Consider the following 13,066-nt stretch of genomic DNA (forward strand, 5'->3'; position numbering starts at 1 on the left):
CGAGACAGTCACAGCGTGTAAGGAGTGAGACAAAGCAGTGGCGAGACCATGGACCCGATGCAGATTACAGTGGATGAGCTATTTTGTTGTCTTCAGGCAAATGACGGTGGGCGAATCCCCAGGGCCTGACAACGTTGTCTCTCGGACCCTGTGTGGGGCAAATAGGGAAAATTGCCGGACCATTACTTTCTGCACAGCAACCGCTCCTTTCTGCAGACAGTCAGGAGTGCCGTGTTTCCTGGGGTGCACATCACAAGTGATATCACATGGTTCCTCAATACCACGTGTTTAGTCACGAGGGCACCGAATTGCCTCGAGTTCCAGGGGAGATTGAGGCAAGAGAAGCTTCCCGCCTCCATTCCAACCAGACCTAAGCGGAACACAGTCGGCAGTGCCCTTAGCAGCTGCATAACCGTCTCACACGGGAATTGCAAAACATCTGCACACAAACATTGTGATGGAGTGTGAGAACCGCTGAGAGAATCATCAGGGCTCCTTCGTCCACATCCCTGAAGCGCTGCGTTCACAGAGACCTCAACATTATCAAAGGCAACTCCCATTAGTTCTGCTGAACCACAACATCATCGACCTCATACCGTCAGGAGGAACGTACCAAGGGATAAGAACAAGGACTGTTGGGTTGGATAACATCTTCCTCGCTCTTTGAGATTTCTGAACACCCAGCTGACATCCGTTAATCATTACTTATGGCAAAGTCTGTAGAAGTATACATATATATTTAACTATATGTCCTCCTGTATATGTATGCTTGCCATCTTGTACGTCTCCAGAATATATTCAAATCTCTGTAAATATTGTTGTGTTAACAATATTTTATGTGATATAGATTTTGTGTTTCACAGCTTGGTTCCAGATAATTAGTTGATTCATTTAGATGTATACATGTTTATGGTTGATTGACAATACATTTGAAGCTGAATTTGAATGATAAATTTGAAGAGGTTTAAGTGAAAATGCAAGAGATGGTCCCACAAAACAAATGGCTAACGACACCAATGGTATTCGGATGCACGTTTCCAAAGCAGAATGGATTACCAGTCCATCGCTTTAACTTCACCACCACCTCGTCGGTTATTCAGGGTCTGTATTTCTTTGGAGCACACACAATCTCTGTTTATGGTCCACACGTTTGCTTTATGTTCTATTTCTATTGATGTTGCATGTCCATGCTTACCGGTATTCACGGACATGGATAAGGAAGGGTTGGAAGGATATGGGCCAACCACAATAGAATGCAAGTAGTTATCATAGCCCGCATAGACTTTATGGTCATGTTGAACATAAGTGTTCTATTCTATGCACAGTAACTCAGAGAACCTGTGAGTATTCTGTATAGTGGAAAAAGATAAAATTCTTTTGAATTAACAATGTCCAGTTGTTTCCTTATCACGCTGTTTGAATTAAAGTAAACGGCTGTTATAGGAATTCACCACCTGATTCTAAAATAGTAACTTTTCATGTCTTGGGCAATCACGATAACACGGCAGCTAAAGACCCTTGGCTATTTCTAAACAATCTGACCATGTGGCCTAATGGATAAGGCGTCTGAGTTCGGCTCTTGATGTGAAACTATCAGAAGATTGCACGCTCGAGTCCGGTAACTGTGGCTAACCTGAAGCTCATGGCTACATGCATCGATTTCGAAGTGTCCGGCGCCGCGTATAAAATGACCGGATTACTCCGCCTTCTTGGGGAACATAACCTCATCTCGTGTCTTCGTTTCACGCAACATTTAAATTTATATTTGTTGTCTGTGATGTATTTAGGAAGACAAGCTCATAAACAACACGCCAGAGCTTCCCCCAACTGCTGATTGGAAGGCGAAGTGTGCTTCACATTCACAGGTCAGGCCGCAGCAGAGGAAACAGTTGAACTTCTTAACTATTGGAAAAGAAGTTTTAACCCACGTTTCCCTTTCATCAGCAACGGGCGCTGGGTCGGTCCTGATTGAGACGCAAAGTATCCTCACCGGAATCCGGAAGCATGGCTATTGTTCAAGGAAGAACGTTGGGCGATGACAGCCCGATAGGGTTGGAGATGTCAGAGTTCAGTCTGAGGTGTGAGGACGCTGTGTTGTCGTCTATCTTGCCTAGTCCCACTGTGAAACTTTGAGAAGTATCACTCTGTTGAGCGTATTTCAAACAACGATAATGCGAAACTAATTGTGTAAAATTTGTTAACACCGTCAACAAATGACATGTTGACTGGAACAGTAGCCAACACCGTCGGAAGGATCTTTCAAAACATCTCGTCTTCTCTGAACATAATCCTAAACTAGACTAATCCTATCTGCGAGCACCAAGTCCATTTAATTCTAGTCTGAGCTTCTCTGTCAAAACAGACAACGCCTCCTTCTAAACAGCAGCAGCAAGCTGGGAAAATAAATCTCCGACCCCATCCCCAGAAACTTGAAAGCACATTAATCCTTTGATTGGCTGCAGCAATGAAATTAACCACAAGTTCACCACCATGGCCAGGATAGATTAGTGATGTAAGACTTTGTGTTCAGGTCGTAGTTTCCACTGGACAGGTAGTTTCCAAACCCGTCTATGACAGTTCGGCGTTCTTCCTCACATTGCTTTCTTCATTTTACACCCGGTTTTGCTGAAGGAAAGTTTCTGTCACTGAGCAAATATCCCCATCCTGTTGTCTTCACGATCTTCTCCTTCCCCCTTGACTGTCAGCAAGATATGAATCATCATTTGCACACTCTCTCTCATTTCAGCTCCATACCGGTTTTTACCCAAACAGCAATGTGGTGATGTCATCGGAGATGGCAATCATACCCGACGTGGAGTGGAGGAAAGTGGATGATAGGTTGTGCAGTTTGAATGGGAATCCGCTTGTGAGTTTCGACTTAGCTGCACCGGAAAGAGGTAAATACAGATAGTAAATTTGGAAGGTGACGCGACATGAGTTGGAAGGTCACGTGTTGGAACAATGCTTGTCAGTGAAAGGATAACCACAATATCTCAACAGAATGTGAGAAGAACTTGCGAAACACATACAACATGCTGGAGGGACTCAGCAGGCCAGACAGCATCGACGTGTGAAAATTCGTCCTGAATAAAGTTCCTATTTTGTGTCATTTATCAAACGTCTCCGCTGTTCAGGGAACAAATACTTCTGTACACCCGTCTGAAATAATTTTAATTATACACCGTCCAGCAGTCCACCGCCCACCAGACGCCGCGGTAGGGAATTGCTCAGAAGCATCATCCTATGCGAGAAAAATATACTCAGAATTGAGATTTAAACAAGCGTCTCTTGTTTGGATCCTTTCCATTGGCAAACGCATTTTGACGTGCATTACATCAGGGTCCGTTATATTCCTATTTTGACTGAATCAAGTAACGGATACACTTGTAATCTCAAAGCAATACGGGCCCAACATATGTCGACATCAGGCTATCTTCTCAACAACGGAGAGGACAATGGGTTTCCCAGCAATTAACTTTAAATGGCTTCGGAGTTCAGTTGTGACGCAATCTGCGAATGCGGGCTCATTGCTCTAGTGGTATGATTCTCGCTGCGGGTGAAAAAAAGCATATGCGAGAGGTCCCGGGTTCAAATCCCGGACGAGCCCCGTTATTAGATATTATCAGGGATTTGCTTCACGAGTTTTGCATTGACGCACGAGATAATTGGCTACATCAAACAGAAACACCGAAGGAGGAATTGGAAATAGTTTTCAAGGCAGGTAAGTTTGAGGTTTCACATTTTGGAATGTCAAACCAGCTGACTATTTATTCTGTGAGGGTTAGAGCACCGGGGAGTGCAAATCAGCAGGGAGAGGGAGTCGGAGAAGGGCATAGTTTGCTGAAACCCGTCTCATGTGCAGAGAGACTGTGGGAAAGGTGTTCGGCACGCTGGCCTCAGGAGGTCAGTGTAGGAGTTGGGAGACTGTGTTGCTGTTACACTCTGTTGTGGAAATACGTGTAAAATGGAAACAGCGCAGCAGTCTTTGGAAAACGACGGGTCTGCATGTTGATGAGCGCTGTAGACATTAATGTGGAAGAACAGGAAACTGGCAAGTGAACTTATATAGTTTAACCTCTTCCCGTTTCCCGACCAGGACAGAAGTACCTCTAACTTGTATATAATATCGGCTTATATATCTCATAGGATAGAATATTCATTGCATAGAATATCGGCTTATACATTTCACAGGTTTCAGAATCGGTGCGGGCAGAAATTAGGTGACAAGCGAGACTGCCCACACAGGTCACATTGTTGTGCCAAACGCTTGGGATTTCGAGAGCTGCAATCTTCCCACTGAACTCATTTTCTGCTGATCCAGATTGAGAGTCTCAGTTCTGATCTTCACCAACATCTGTCTTACGGATGTGACTTACTTCAGAATCAGAATCAGATTCGGGTTTAATATTTGGGACGTCTATCGAGAAAACTGTTAAATTAGCGGCAGCAGTACAATCAATACGTGATAAATATAGAAATAAAAATCAATCAAATATTGAATTAGAGTAAATATATATATTAAATTGTTAAATTAAAGATAGAGCAAAACAGATAAAAGAGTGATGCAGTGTTCATTGGTTCAATGTCCATTTAGACATTGGATGGCGGAGGGGAAGAATTGGTTCCTGAATCACTGAGTGTGTGGCTTTAGGCTTCTGCATCTCCTTCCTGATGGTAACAGTGAGAAGAGGAATGTCCTGGGTGATGAAGTCCTTAATGACGGTCGCCGCCTCTCTGAGGCACCGCTACATGAAGATGTCCTGGACACAAAGGAGGCCTGTCCCCAGGGCGGAGCTGACTAATTTCATAACTTACTGCCAGTCTCGCCGCTGGCTTTTCGGGGCAGCGATGAAGATCCTCCACCCCTGTCAGTCGGCGACGTTCAGGGATTCATTCATCGTGTCAGTAGCTTCAACTCGGTTTTCACAATTCCCTGCCAAGTCCCGGGTAGCGATTCAGAAATACTGACGGATTCATATGTAGACGGACTCTTCATTTTCGATTCATTGAACTTTTCTTTGACAAGTTCGGCTTGTTATCTCTGAGCTGAACCCTCGAATTTGTGGGAGCGGGGGAACACTTTCAGTCTGCCCTCTACCATTTGATTTGTTTGGCATGAGTGACCCTGCCAAGAGCCAAAGCATCAACTCCTAACTCCAGCCACCTTCGCTCTCCAGGTTACTGAGCCAGGCAAGCCTTCACACCGCGACTAGGTTGTGTTCTGTTTGGAGGCTGCGGATGTGATCACTAATTACAAGCCAACCGTGAGACGAATACCAGGAATGTCTGACAACAGACCGAGCTGAAACCAATCACGTGAAAGTGACAGTCTGAGCCCATCCTGAGTTTGCAGTGAAATGTGCAAACCCTTTATGAAGAGTGTCGTTCCCCATGACGCCACTCGTTGCTCCATTCTGTAGACACTGAACCATTTCAGCAACGACCAAGGACTGATTACTCATAGTCACTCACACCGGGTGGTCCGGAAGAAAAGCCATTGCGTTGACTGTACCGCTGAGCAATGACTGGGACGTGTGAAGCATCGAGGAGGCGGTGACTTTCCCTGCTACCCATGCTGCACTCGGAACTTGGAGGAACACATCGTTTACGTTGACTCTGCAGGCAATCCCGTTTCTAATGACACCAATAGGCGTCTCAGCATCAGATGGATATGCTGGTTATGTGGAGTCGAAGCAACAACCTTCTCATCAATTTTAGTAAGACCAGGGAATTAGTTGTACTCCAGGGAGAATGCGTCAGGTGAACAAACGCAAATCCTCACTGGAGGTTCAAAAGTGTGAATCTATGGAATTTGTTGCCACGGGCGGCAGTGGAGGCCGGGTCACTGGGTGTATTTAAGGCAGAGATCGATAGGTTTCTGAGTAGTCAGGGCATCAAAGGTTACGGTGAGAAGGCGGGGGAGTGGGACTAAAGGGGAGATTGGATCAGCTCATGATGAAATGGCGGAGCAACATCGATGGGCCGAATGGCCAACTTCTGCTCCATTGTCCTATGGTCTTATGGTCTTCTGGGTGAATATCTTCAGGTTCCTGGGCGTCGACATCTCAGCGGATCCATCCTGGTCCCAACATGCTGACGCGGTCACTGTGCAGACTTCATAATTGTTCATTAATGAGATTTAGAGTGCTGTCGAAGAATCAAATGCATTTCTGTCGGCGTACCTGGACAGCATTGTCAGTCATTGCGTCACAGTCTGGAGTGGGGCGGGGGTCCAATGCGTAGGATCGAAAGAAGGGGCATAGAGTTGTAGTGATGGGCACGCCTCGCCAATATCATGTTCTCAATACGGTGCCAAAAGAAGGCTGCGTGCATTATTCAGAACCATCACCAGACCAAACATGCCCTCTACATATTTCTACCCACGGGGGTGGGGAGTGGGGGAGTGTGGCGTGGGGTGGTAGATGTTGAGGAGTCTGAAAATAGAAAATCACATTTTTATTAAGAGCCGCTTTTTCTGCTCAGCTTAGACATTTCTCAACACATGAACGCATGAACTCTCACTAACAATTCCCTTTTTTAATTTCTATTTATTTTATTTATTGTAATTTATAGTGATGTACAGAATTTTTTTTTAAAAATCGTTAGTGAGAGATAACATAGGATCAGAGTATGGGAGTTATATGCGGGCCTCTAGCAGTCGACTTTGAGTACAAATGGCAACGGGAGATGCACAAGGCATGTGAAAATGGCAATACTACGTTGGTCATTGTAGGATCTCCACATGCAGGTCGTTTGGGAATGCCTACTGGATGGTTTTTTTAGAGTACATTGTGGTTGAGCTCATTAGGAAAAGACAGTTGCGGATTGTGTGTTGTGTTGTGCTTTGACCAGGTAGATTAGTATACAGGAATGCTTCAGAGTCAGTGATTGTAATGTGATCGATTTTATCCTGCAGTCTGAGGACGAGAATCTAAAATTAGACGTATGAGTATTCCATGCAGTAAGTGGAACTGCAGTGGCACGAGTGAGGAGAATAGAAAGGTGCTAACGGTTAATATTATTCTCAAAGCCTGCATGTACAATACAACTCTGATATTTGTCTGCTCCGGACAACAACTGAATCCAGACAGGTCATGGGTGTTGATGTAAGGACAGACATCAACCCCGGCACGAAAAAGGAAATGAAACAAATCTCACAAACCCCAAACTGTCTCCTCCCCCCGAGCAAAAAAATAATAATAGCGACAATAGCAGTCCCCCAAAACATCAGTGGCAGAAAGAAGTCAGGGACGATAACAATCCTCGACCCTGTCACTCGCAGAAAACAACAGCGACCTAAGTCTAGGGCTGGCCAAGTCGATTGGAAAGGGGAACCAGCAGGGTTAACGGCAGATCCAGCAGGGCTGGTGTTCTAGGGGCAATTGGAAAGGCGCAGGATAGATGCATCACAAATAAGAATAAATATTCGATAGGGAGAATGAGGCAACAGTGGCTGATACTGGAAAGTAAAGGCAGCATAAAGGCAAAAGTGAGGGCTTATAACATAGCAAGCATTAGTGGGAAGCTACAGGTTTGGGATGCTTTCAAGTTACAAAAGAAAGCAAATAAAATTTGATGAGAGGAAAAATTAAATGGCTAATAATAGAGAAAATATCAACTTTTCGGACATATGAAGAATAAAAGGGATGCGAGAGTGGATGTCAGAAAGCTGGAAAATGACGCGGAAGAAGCAGTAATGGGGGGAAAAGAAAAGACGGACGAACTGAATGAATATTTTGCTCTGTGGAAGACTCCAGCATAATGGCACCGATGAACATGTGTCAGAGGGCATCAGTGAGAGTGGATGTTATGACTCTGGAGAAGGTGCCTGTGAAGCTGAAAGCTCTGAAGCTGTATGTCAACGGGACCAGTTGGACTACACCCCAGGGTTCTAAAAGTGGGAACTGAAGATTCTCGAGGCAATAATAGTACCCCTTCACGTATCATTACATTCTAGAATAGATCCTGATGGTTGGAAAATTGGGATTGTCACTCCACTCTGAAAGAAGGAAGGGAGGCTAAAGAAAAGAAAATATAAGAAAGGTAGCCTGACTTCAACGTGTTCAAAAACTCAAAAGATTAAAACACATTTAAGATCAAAGACAGTTGAGGAGAATGGGAGAAGATTTGTCAAATAGATCATCGTGTGGTACGGTGATGCACATTGGAAGGAAGGATACGGTGGGATACAAAGATTTGGGCACCGATGCTCAAAATTTCTGTTCCTGTCAATAGCTAAGCGAGTAAAAGATGACCTGATTTCCAAAAGGCATAAAGTTAAAGATGACACATTTCTTTAATATTTTAAGCAATGTTACTTTTTTTTTATTTCCATCTTTTACAGTTTCAAAATAAGATAAAAGGAAAAGGGGCCGAAGCAAAGGTTTGGGCCACCTGCATGGTCAGTACTTAGTAACACCCACTTTGGCAAGTATCACACCTTGTAAAGGGTTTCTGTAGCCAGCTAAGAGTCTTTCAATTTTTGTTTGGAGGATATGCGTCATTCTTCCTTGCAAAAGGCTTCTCGCTCTGTGAGATGCTTGGACCATCTTGCATGCACTGCTCTTTTGAGGTCTGTCCACAGATTTTTGATGATGTTTAAGTCGGGGGATTGTGAGGGCCATGGCAAAACCTTCAGCTTGTACCTCTTGTAGTAGTCCTTTGTGGATTTTGAGGTGTGTTTAGGATCATTATCCTGTTGTAGAAGCTATCCTCTTTTCATCTTCAGCTTTTTTACAGACGGTGTGATGTTTGCTTCCAGAATTTGTTGGTATTTAGTTGAATTTATTCTTTCCTCTACCAGCGAAATGTTCCCTGTGCCACTGGCTGCAAGACAAGCCCAAAGCATGATCGATTCACCATTTCCGTTACCGAAAATAAATCAAGTACAACCCTCACTTCAGGTGCAGTGCTACGGTAGGTGCTGAACATTGATGGAGCTGCGATGGCAGAGTGGTTAAGGCGTTGGACTTGAAATCCAATGGGGATTCCCTGCGCAGGTTCGAACCCTGCTCGCAGCGCTCACACTACAAGCAGCAGCGTGTAGTGTGCCAATAAAATCTAACACCCTGGATGCTGTCTGAGCGCTGACCCCAAATGTGTTCAGTTGACAATCTGCAGTTGCCTTGCAAAATACCTGATCCACCCATCGGCTCGCCATCTCTGTTTCGTGAACAGTTTCCTTTGACAGTCTCACCGCAACCGATCGTCCTTTATTTTAATCCCAACGAAGTACATGACCTCACACATTCCTGCATTCCTGTTTATTCAAAATAAACACTTTGTCCAGTTTCCGCCCTCACTGAACGAACCAATTGCAGCCTAAATATTCTCATTGCAACCCGCTGTCCGGCAATTCACGTCATCAGCCTCTCACAGTAAGGACAGCCCATAAATGAGGGGCGATAATAGACCGTCATAACACTGCCGATAAAAATTCTTCCAATCTGCAAAGGAGCAACGTCGACACAGATAGCACCGGATATTGGGGTTGACCTTGGGTGTCTAAGGTTTTGAGACAGAAACACACGTTCAGCGGTTCAGGAACAGCTTCTTCCCGGCTGCAATCAGAATCACGAATAGACTTTGAAGCTTAGAACACTACCTCACTTTATTAATGTACAGTATTTCTGTTTTTGCATATTTTTCATAATCTATACAATATAAGTAATTGATTTACTTGTGTATTTACTATTATGTTTTATTTCATTTGTTGTTATTATTATTATTTTCTCTCTCTGCTAGATTATGTATTGCATTGAATTGCTGCTGCTAAGTTAACAAATTTCCCATTAGCTGCCGGAGATAATAAACCTGATTCTGATTCTCTGTTCAACGCGGTACTTTCCCGATTCGATTTTCATTAACGACATGGATTTCGAGGTACTGAGTTCTGGTATCGTATCCAGCACAGATCTGGAGCCGGTAACACGTTCTTCAATAAATCCTATTCCCTCGGCTGGGGAGATTCGAGAATTTGTGGAGTTGACATTCCATATTTCTGTCAGTTCAATTCTCGCAGCATTTTTAGCGGAGAATATATACCAGATTAGGAGGTCCTGATTCAGTATTTCAACGCAAAACGCTGAAAATTTCTTCCACCACACACCCTACACACCCACATGTGCTGGTCGACGTCTTGAGTTTCTACTGCGCGAAAATACAATTCATGACAGTGATTCAATTCATCTGTATCTGGTGACGGGTCTAACCGAGGGGATCATGCATTATACGCAATTGGTGATTACCTCAAAGTGAACTCAAATTTATATTGATGCGCACATCTATGTGTACGCACAAGCGGAATGATAAATGTACTTGCTGATGGGTGGGGACAGGTGGAAACTAGCCAAATCGACATGCCAATACAGTTTATTTAGCGACGATATTTTTACTTTGCAACCGAGTGTCTAACAATAGATTCTGTGTAGAAACAGGACGATTGATGCCGGTGTGTTCTACAACTGTACGGATGCAGAGCTCCTCGCTTCGTTCACCAACGTACTTCCTTAAGTTAGACAGCGGGCGATTTATCGCACTGAGCAGAATCCTTGCGTCCAAATCAGACAACAACACACATAAAATTTGTGTCTGTTGTTGTTTGAATTTCCAGCATCTGCAGATTTCCTCGTGTTTGCAATCCAAATCAGAACTAACTTTGGAATTTTAAGAATTAATGGCGCTAATTTAATGTTAATTGCCTTTATAATTGAAGAAACTGGGAGAATGGCATCAATAAGTAAAACGTGCTCCTGCTCCCTCTATTAAAGGGAAATGTGTAAACGCATGAACCATTTCTCCTCCTCAGTACAAACGGTGATAATACTTACGAGTCCTGCAGCGTTCGGGTTTAAATGAAGGGACGGAAAGATCCACTTCGTTTTGTCGGTGAGATGAGTTACTCTGGTGGTCAAAAAAACGCTGGGAGGAAAACAGTGGCCGAAAGTGAACATGAAATTGATAAATTGCCGTGTAACTCTCTCTCTCTAACTGCCTTTCAAATCTCCCTTGTTCTGTCTACGATGTGACTCTCTCCCCTGCCTCACATCCATGTTCCTCTCTCTCTAACACACCCATACACACATTCTCTCTCTCTCTCTCTCTCTCTCTCTCTCTCTCTCTCTCTCTCTCTCTCTCTCTCTCTCTCTCTCTCTCTCTCTCTCTCTCTCTCTCTCTCTTTCTCTCTCCACATCTCACACTTTCTTCACAAGTTGAAGCGAACGGTTAGCTATCAATATTCGTGTTCAGTGAAAAGAAGCGTGAATGCAGTGGGACGTTTATAGATTTCCCTTTACAAGACAGCTCGGGTGGAGCGCAGGGGAGTGAGTGTAAACTGGTGCTGAAATGTCGGGGCGAACAGGTACTATGACATGAAGGAGTAGCGATTTTTTAAACAAATATGTTCCTGGACTTTGGTTCAGTGCTCCGTTAAGACATGACCACCATGTGAAATTTCGGTTAGCTGAAAACACTTGAATTGTCAACTTATAAAAATATTTCCATATTCAATAAGATGTGTTGTTCAGCCGCGGCTGGGAGAGGGGAGATTGAGATTGTGACTGATTCGCTGAAGTGGGCAGCACGGTCTCTGAACGCGAAAAGCTTTCGCCGTTTCATATCACTCACTGTACAGACTCCCCATTGCTCTCTTGTCTAGCGAGCGACCCCGCCTATTGCCATGGGCAAATCGGTTCGCTGACCTTCCGTCAAATCAACCTCGCCAATTGTCACTGACGAGGCGTCATGGTCCGACATCAACCAATCTCGTCAAAGTACGTGCAACTACCTAGCTCCCATTCGTGTATGCAGATGTCAATCCAACTTGTTATCCAATTGCGGAAAGGGTTTCACCCGAGTTGCTCCCTCCCACAGACTCTGACTGCCTCTGCCTCCCCAAAGTCCCGTCAATACTGAGCAAAACTCAGAACAATGTCCCATTATATAACATTCATATCCATATGCTTCTGATCGAAGCTGGGACGCTGTCAGGGCGTCGAAATAAAGGCGGGCGACAGAAGTTTATCTCCTCTCACCTGGGGAGACGGTAGAAGATTTGCTGGGGGACACCGACCGATTTTTGACTCGCAACTGCGGTATGGGGAGGGGGGAGGATTGAGAAAAAGTCTGGGCCAGCCTGATCTTACTGAATGCCAGGGCTGGCTGAAGAGGACTAGAGACTCGCCCTTCTCTCTGTTGTCTGTCTGTTTAAAGAAAATGAATAAACAGGCCATTCTTGGGCCTGCATGCTACCCCGTGGATATAATAGTTCGCAATCTATGTCATCGGTTTGCCTGAGGAATTATTTCCGAGTCTGAAACTGGCACAAGATTTATATCTATCTTTTGTTAATGATGCAGAATTGTACAATTTATGTTCTGCGTACTGTCTGTCTTTTCGAGCCTGCAATGACGCTGCAAGTGTTTCATTGTACCTGTCCCTCACCGTCCCTGTGCACACGGCAATAAACCCGACCGGACCTGACAATACTCACTGAGATTTGAGCAGTGATGACCCCGGGCAGATGAGTCAAGGTGATGTCGGCAAACTGAGTGAGTAGGACCAGAGTCCAATATGGGAAATGTATGGTCACCCTCTTCTACACAGAGACAGCATCGCTGCGTGGATTGAGGTGCAGTGAGGAGTGAAGAAGATCAAATCTACATTGTATCGATTGCAAGTTATTGTCTGTAAGACCTCGCACAGTTATTTCCAGCTTTATTGAGACTGCACCTGCGATATTTTTCTCAATGTCATCTTCTGCTCATATATTTTGTGGTTTTATGGTGCTGAATCAGGCGGATGCAAGTTAAGCATAGACAGGAATCGGGTTGTTGTGGAAGCAAATTAATACACAAAATAATTTAAAATAAGCACATTAAATTACAGCAGGTAATATCTTAATTCCCTGACCGGGAATCAAACCCGGGCCGCGGCGGTGAGAGCGCCGAATCCTAACCACTAGACCACCAGGGAATCTGATAAATTTCTGACTACAGCAATAGACAACTACCAAACCAGCAAAATATGAAACAAAACCTATACATGAATAATAATGAATAAATGTGAT

The 13,066-nt window shown here is 44.3% G+C and overlaps 1 long non-coding RNA gene and 2 other non-coding genes across 4 annotated transcripts in view; 1 reads left to right on the forward strand and 2 right to left on the reverse strand.

Moving 5' to 3' along the window:
* Window positions 1-13,066, reverse strand: part of LOC140720303 (uncharacterized) — a 1,203,583-nt gene that overhangs the window by 923,037 nt on the left and 267,480 nt on the right. The gene's annotated exons all lie outside the window — the stretch shown is intronic.
* Window positions 8,939-9,020, forward strand: trnas-uga (transfer RNA serine (anticodon UGA)). The gene has a single exon. It is a non-coding gene; the product is annotated as a tRNA-Ser (tRNA).
* Window positions 12,901-12,972, reverse strand: trnae-cuc (transfer RNA glutamic acid (anticodon CUC)). The gene has a single exon. It is a non-coding gene; the product is annotated as a tRNA-Glu (tRNA).

The sequence above is a fragment of the Hemitrygon akajei genome, unplaced genomic scaffold (genome assembly GCF_048418815.1).
Source record: "Hemitrygon akajei unplaced genomic scaffold, sHemAka1.3 Scf000041, whole genome shotgun sequence".
NCBI lineage: Eukaryota > Metazoa > Chordata > Chondrichthyes > Myliobatiformes > Dasyatidae > Hemitrygon > Hemitrygon akajei.